The following is a 7,495-nucleotide window of genomic DNA, read 5'->3' as shown; positions in this document are numbered from 1 at the left end:
GTTTCCCCCATTTCCTTTTGCTCTTTTATCAGTGCCCACATTCTTTCACTTCCGCTGCTGACCCAGCAGCATGGCCGAAAGTTCCAAAACACAAATCTCTTTTTCATGTTTTTGAGATGAAAACATCCTTTCCTAAAGAGATCCCGGCACTTCCCGCTAACATAACAGTTTCCCCCAATCAAGACCTGACCTCTCACAGAAAGTCCAATCAACACAAAAACTGTGAATGAGAAGATTTAAAAAAAACAGCCAGAGGAATTAAAGCAGTTGTCTTTGTGACTTGCCTGTTGCCTTCCTCACCACAGCCCAGACTGTCACACATTTTCACACAGACACATTTTATACAACACCATTACACAGGACCACGCTAAAATTGTACAACATATAATTGAAAAAGCCTTTGCGGTAATGCATCTTCTTCCCCATAGCTTATTGAGTGAGCCAGTGTAAGCCAGGCAGCTGCCAAGGTCACAGAGACATCCCCATTTACATGGATGCCCAGCAGTCAGGAGCCCTGCTGGTGCCTCCACCCTCTAAATGTGATTAATTGATCCTACAGTTCTGCTTCTTAGGGTACAGGTTATAACTCAGTACCGGGCACACACACACACACACACACACACACACACACACACACACACACACACACACACACACACACACACACACACCTGGATGGGACAACATGTTGATGAGGTCCCTAGAGTGTGGTGATATTAACACACCACACCTGGCCACACCCACAGGGCAGAGGTACATGCATGCTTTGACTCTCTTACAAAGATACTAAATGAGATCGCAACACTTAAATTAACAGGTGTGCCTTGTTAAAAGTTCATTTGTGGAATTTCTTTCCTTCTTAATGCATTTGAGCCAATCAGTTGTGTTGTGTTACGGTAGGGGTGGTATACAGAAGATAGCCCTATTTGGTAAAAAAGCCAAGTCCATATTATGGCAAGAACAGCTCAAATAAGCAAAGAGAAATGACAGTCCATCATTACTTTAAGACATGAAGGTCAGTCAATCTGGAAAATTTCCATAACTTTGAAAGTTTCTTCAAGTACAGTCGCAAAAACCATCAAGAGCTATGATGAAACTGGCTCTCATGAGGACCGCCACAGGAAAGGAAGACCCAGAGTTACCTCTGCTGCAGAAATTGCAGCCCAAATAAATGCTTCAGAGTTCAAGTAACAGACACATCTCAACATCAACTGTTCAGAGGAGACAGCGTGAATCATGCCTTCATGATCAAATTGCTGCAAATAAACCACTACTACAAGACACCAATAAGAAGAAGAAACTTGCTTGGGCCAAGAAACACGAGCAATAGACATTAGGCCGGTGGAAATCTGTCCTTTGGTCTGGAGTCTAAATTTGAGATTTTGGGTTCCAACCGCCGTGTCTTTGTGAGACACAGAGTAGATGAATGGATGATCACTGCATGTGTAGTTCCCACCGCAAAGCATGGAGGAGGTGTGATGGTGCTTTGCTGGTGACACTGTCTGTTATTTATTTAGAATTAAAGGCCACTTAACCAGCATGGCTAGCACAGCATTATGCTGCGATATGTCATCCCATCTGGTTTGTGCTTAGTGGCACTAACATTTGTTTTTCAACACCTCCAGGCTGTGTAAGGGCTGCATCAGATGACCTGGCCTCCACAATCACCCAACCTCAACCCAATTGAGATGGTTTGGGATGAGTTGGACCGTAAAGTGAAGGAAACACAGCCAACAAGTGCTCAGCATATGTGGGAACTCCTTCAAGATTGTTGGAAAAGCATTCCAGGTGAAGCTGGTTGAGAGAATGCCAAGAGTGTGCAAGGCTGTCATCAAGGCAAAGGGTGGCTACTTTGAAGGATCTAAAATATAATATATTAGTTGGTTATACATGATTCCATATGTGTTATTTAATTGTTTTGATGTCTTCACTATTATTCTACAATGTAGAAAATAGTCAAAATAAAGAAAAATGATTGAATGGGTAGGTGTGTCCAAACTTTTGACTGGTACTGTAGCTCCAGATTGCATTCAATGGTCACAAAGGCTCTTTAATAGTGACTCATGCTTTCTAAATGCCCAGATGATAGTAGTCGGAGAATATGGTCTAAGACTCCTCCTTCGTTCCAGTACTACAACCAGGTAGTCTAGCAGTTAAGCATGTTGGACCAGTAACCAAAACGTTGCGGGTTCAAATCCTATAGCCGTCAAGGTGGAAAAGTCTGCTGTTCTGCCCTTGAGCAAGACAGTTAACCCCCAACAACTATCACGTTTTAAGGTATGACCCAAGTGCAGGCGGTGTTAAAGAAACAAATGTTTATTCATTAAGTAGGGGCAGGCAAACGATAGGTCAAGGCAGGCAGGGGTCAATAATCCAGAGGGGGTGAAAGGCACCAGAACACCAGGCGGGCTCAGGGTCAGGTCAGTCAGGAAAGGTCAGAACTGGGACTACATCAAAGACAGGAGCAAGGTAAACCGTTGGTAGGTTTGAATGAACAAAACTAACTCGCACAGACAGACAGAAAACACAGGTATAAGTACCCAGGGGATAATGGGGAAGATGGGTGACACCTGGAGGGGGGTAGAGACAAGCACAAAGACAGGTGAAACAGATAAGGGCATGACAACAACAACTACTCCCCAGGTGCCGATGATGTTGATCAAGCCAGCCCCCCACACAGAAGATGCATTTCGGTTGAATACATTCAGTTGTGCAACTGACTAGGTATCCCTTTTCCCTTAAACTGCTTCCATCACAGTTTCCTATTCCCTCTGCCTGCCAAGTCCACTCTGTTGAGAGGTTATACCTTTTGCATTGATCAGCGTCTGTATCAGTGTCTAACTAACTGACTCAGCGAAGCCTTAAAGAGCAAGTCAGAAGGCTATGCTATAAGGATGTTATGACATAGAATATCCTGTAGGTGTTCCAGCGTCATACATTATCTCAGACTCAGGCAAGAAAAACAAAGTGGTTGTAACATACTTTTACCACCGCAGGGCTGTATTAGAGTCAACACTGACAATGCGGAAGTCATTAACCTGAGAACGAAAACGAGTTAATCTGGTTGTGGTGCATACATCATTGTCTTTGTGTTTGATCTGACTAGCAGGTCCTGTTTGCCAATTTTGATTACCTGAAGAATAATGAGTCGATTGTGCATTGGGTTGTGCATTGGGTTATGCATCAGTGACAGAGAAAATCTCCTCAGTCATGCGACAAAGACACAATGTTGACATGACTTTTATACTAAACAAAAATATAAAACACAACATGCAACAATTTCAAAGATTTTACTGTGTTACAGTTCAAAAATGAAATCCGTCAATTGAAATAAGTTCATTAGGCCCTAATCTATGGATTTCACATGACTGGTTGGATTTCACATCTGTTGAGCACAGATACCTTAAAAAAAGAAGGTAGGGGCATGGATCAGAAAACCAGCCAGTATCTGGTGCGACCACCATCTGCCTCATGCAGAGTGACACATCTCCTTCTCATAGAGTTGACCAGGCTGTTGATTTTGGCCTGTGGATTGTTGTCCCACTTCTCTTCAATGGCTGTGCGAAGTTCCTGCGCTCCGTTCACAACGTTGACATCAGCAAACCACTAGCCCACACAACGCTATTCACATGGTTTGCGGTTGTGAGGCCTGTTGGAAGTACTGCCAAATTCTCTAAAACAACGATCGAGGCGGCTTATGGTGTAGAAATGTGATAATCTGATAAGAGCTTTGGTGGACATTCCTGCAGTCAGCATGCAAATTGCACGCTCCCTCAAAACTTGAAACATCTGCGGCATTGTGTTGTTTGACAAAACTGCACATTTTAGAGTGGCCTGTATTGGCCCTGGCACAAGGTGCACCTGTGTAATGATTATGCTGTTTAATCAGCTTCTTGATATGCCACACTTGTCAGGTGGATGGATTATCTTGGCAAAGGAGAAATGCTCACTAACAGGGATGTAAACAAATGTGTGCACAAACTATTAGAGAAATAAGCTTTTTGTGTGCATGTAAAATTTCTGGCATCTTTTATTTCAGATCATGAAACATGGGACCTCCACCTTACATGTTGTGTTTATATTTTTGGTTAGTGTAGTTACCGTATAAGGTATGGGTGGGTCCCATTCTCTCTTACTGTATCCCTGTCTGTCACAACCCAATTTGGCCTCACTAATACCACTACCCCAGAGACATAAAAACCACTAGTGCTCTTGGCTCTGCTGTTACCGTAGTAACAGAGACACACAGATCTTGGATTTCATTTCACTGAATAGGGGGCACATTCTTGCCCCACAAATATTCAAATTGGTAGAAAACACCAGTTCAGACTATCTGATATTGCAGGCCTTCTGTCAAGACATAGTAGACAGAACAGGCAAATGGCATGCAACCCGTGTCTACATTCTACAGTGAGCCATGTGTTTTCAAATTCTATGCAATTTCGACATGTATTTTCTATTGTTGGATAGCACTCTTGAATGTAGTGAATAAATGTGGTTAATACTCAGGAATTCTAGTACAACATAGTTTCAACATCAATGACTCTTCCTTTGATTAGCGAATAGGCTATATGAGATTTTGTTTGGACTTTACCTTTAAATTGCATACGCATTATGCTATTCCATTACAGTAAAGCATTGACTAATTTGCTTTTGCGATGTCCAGGTGTCCAACATCAGTTTGGAATAGTACCCAAGCAGAGAATGCCTCGCATTCGCGTCGTGTCACATTCGCACACTCCCCGATTGTGCGTGCGAACCATGGTCAACCGCGCGACCACTGTTACATCAATTAAGGCCTTATAAAGAAAACTTCTAAAACCAGCAGTGGTGCATACAGATGTCACCTGCAACATGAACATGCAAACTTCACGTAAGATTCAATAATTTTCGACCGAGAAGTCGGATGGAGCATATATAGGCAGCCTTTTCTGCCTCATCGAAGTACGTCCAAGATTGCACAACTAAATGGGTCTCTTAATAAATGTGCCCTTACCTGCCCACTGTTTGGTTGGCGAGCTGTCGCATTCTATTGAATTGCTTCTTCATCTTCTATTTTTCTGGTTAACACCGATGGATAGAGCGACTCCACATTTCTCATTGACAAAACAGTCCGGATCTCCAACGAGAATTACAAGACAGCCCACCTTTTAACAATCCTTTTTTATCATAGCCATAAGGAACGCATCGCAAATCAAGAGTAATAGGGGAGACAATTTCAACGCATTTTATGGTCCCTGTCACGCAGTCCACTGCTCAGAGATGCTGTACCATTTTCTCCGGTCAGAGTGACAGCTCACGACACGACGCTGCGCAGTAGCGCAGTATGGGGAATGTAGTTCCACCGACCAAACGTTGAGCCTACAAAGAGACCATCATGAATTCTACATGATACAGTGTTTAAAACAAAGTGTATACACTTTTTTCAACCTGACAAAATATCTAGCTAACACCCTTGTTCAGTTTAAAAGCAATTCCATTGCTCTATAAGTAGGTTACATTGAAAAACAAGAATTGAGTGGGCATTCACTGTTCGTATGCTCCAAGGTCTACTTGCAGACAACAAGTATCAAAATATACTTTTTGCATTTCAGTATAGACAATTTAATCTACTTACAATATCAGGTGAAATATGCATCTAATACAACATGTCAGATAATGTCTAAGGAACGTGGTTTGATACCTGGTAGGTCACACACAGTCCCTGGCACATGTCCCTAAAATGTCCTTACGTTGAACAATTTGGTTTGTTGACAGTACAATAATGCAGTCAGATAGTATAACTAGTTTAGGTAGGCCTAGTCTGCAGAAAAAACATATTCTGTGGTTTACTAAGGAAAACAGCATCATCTTGTGGCTATTAAAGCAGAGTACCACACAGATTCTTGACTCATTTAATTGGTATAATTTGTGCTTAGCATTGGCTGCAAAAGTATGTGATAGCTTTTTACAGCAACACATACACTTTCTGTTCTCAAGGAAAAATATCCAAAGAATATGCTGTCATCGAAGACAGAAATGACTTTGGGTGCTATGCAGTTATTTATTATTAGGCTACCATATCTGGGAACTTCCCAAGTATATGCATTGTAATGCAAAACATTACTACACTGAGAGCATGCGTTTAAAGCGATAATACTGTGAGTTGTCAAACAACACATCATTTATTTATTAAATTAATGAGAATATAATACCTATACAAGCCATGTTGTGTTTTCTTAGCCTAGAAATCTTGATGTTGGTTTTGATATAATCTGATCTGATGGGTGCATGCGTGCTTAGTCCCCTCCAGTACTCCCTGTTCACCCACGACTGCGTGGCCACCCACGACTGCGTGGCCACGCACGACTCCAACACCATCATTAAGTTTGCCTACGACACGTCGGTGGTAAGCCTGTTCACAGACGACGATGAGACAGCCTATAGGGAGGTCAGAGACCTGACAGTGTGGTGTCAGGACAACCTCTCCCTCAACATGAGCAAGACAAAGGAGCTGATCGTGGACTACAGGAAAAGAAGGGCCGAACACGAATCCATATACATCAACGAGACTGTAGTCGAGCAGGTCAAGAGTTTCAGATCTAATTGATTTATAAAGCCCTTTTTTTACATCACAAAGTGCTTATACAGAAACTCAAACTAAAACCCCAAAGAGAAAGAGAAGCTTAACAGCTTCTACCCCAAAGCCATAAGACTGCTGAACAGTTAATCAAATGGCTACCAAGACTATTTGCATTGACCCCCTTATTTATGTTTGTATTTATCTCTTGCACAAGCTCAATGTACATTCACTGGATTCTAACCACACACACATACGTACATACTACACACACATGCATATTGACCCCCCCACCTGACACACACATTCCTTCACACTCTTCACATATGCTGCTACTCTCTGTTCACTATCTATGCATAGTCACTTTACCCCTACCTCCATGTACATATTACCTCAATTATCTTGACTAACCCGTACCCCTGCACATTGACTCGGTACCGGTACCCATTATACAGTTGAAGTCGGAAGCTAACATACACCTTAGCCAAATACATTTAAACTCAGTTTTTCACAATTCCTGACATTTAATCCTAGTAAAAATTCCCTATCTTAGGTCAGTTAGGATCACCACTTTATTTTAAGAATGTGAAATGTCAGAATTATAGTAGAGAGAATGATTTATTTCAGCTTTTATTTCTTTCATCACATTCCCAGTGGGTCAGAAGTTTACATACACTCAATTAGTATTTGGTAGCATTGCCTTTCAATTGTTTAACTTGGGTCAAACGTTTCAGGTAGCCTTCTACAAGTTTCCCATTACTCTCGACAGAGCTGGTGTAACTGAGTCAGATTTGTAGGCCTCCTTGCTCACACACGCATTTTCAGTTCTGCCCACAAATTTTCTATAGGATTGAGGTCAGGGCTTTGTTATGGCCACTCCAATACTTTGACTTTGTTGTCCTTAAGCCATTTTGCCACAACTTTGGAAGTATGCTT

The sequence above is a fragment of the Oncorhynchus masou genome, chromosome 31 (assembly GCF_036934945.1).
Source record: "Oncorhynchus masou masou isolate Uvic2021 chromosome 31, UVic_Omas_1.1, whole genome shotgun sequence".
NCBI classification, from domain to species: Eukaryota; Metazoa; Chordata; class Actinopteri; order Salmoniformes; family Salmonidae; genus Oncorhynchus; species Oncorhynchus masou.
The sequence above is the reverse complement of the archived record's forward strand: the minus strand, read 5'-3'. Positions refer to the sequence as shown.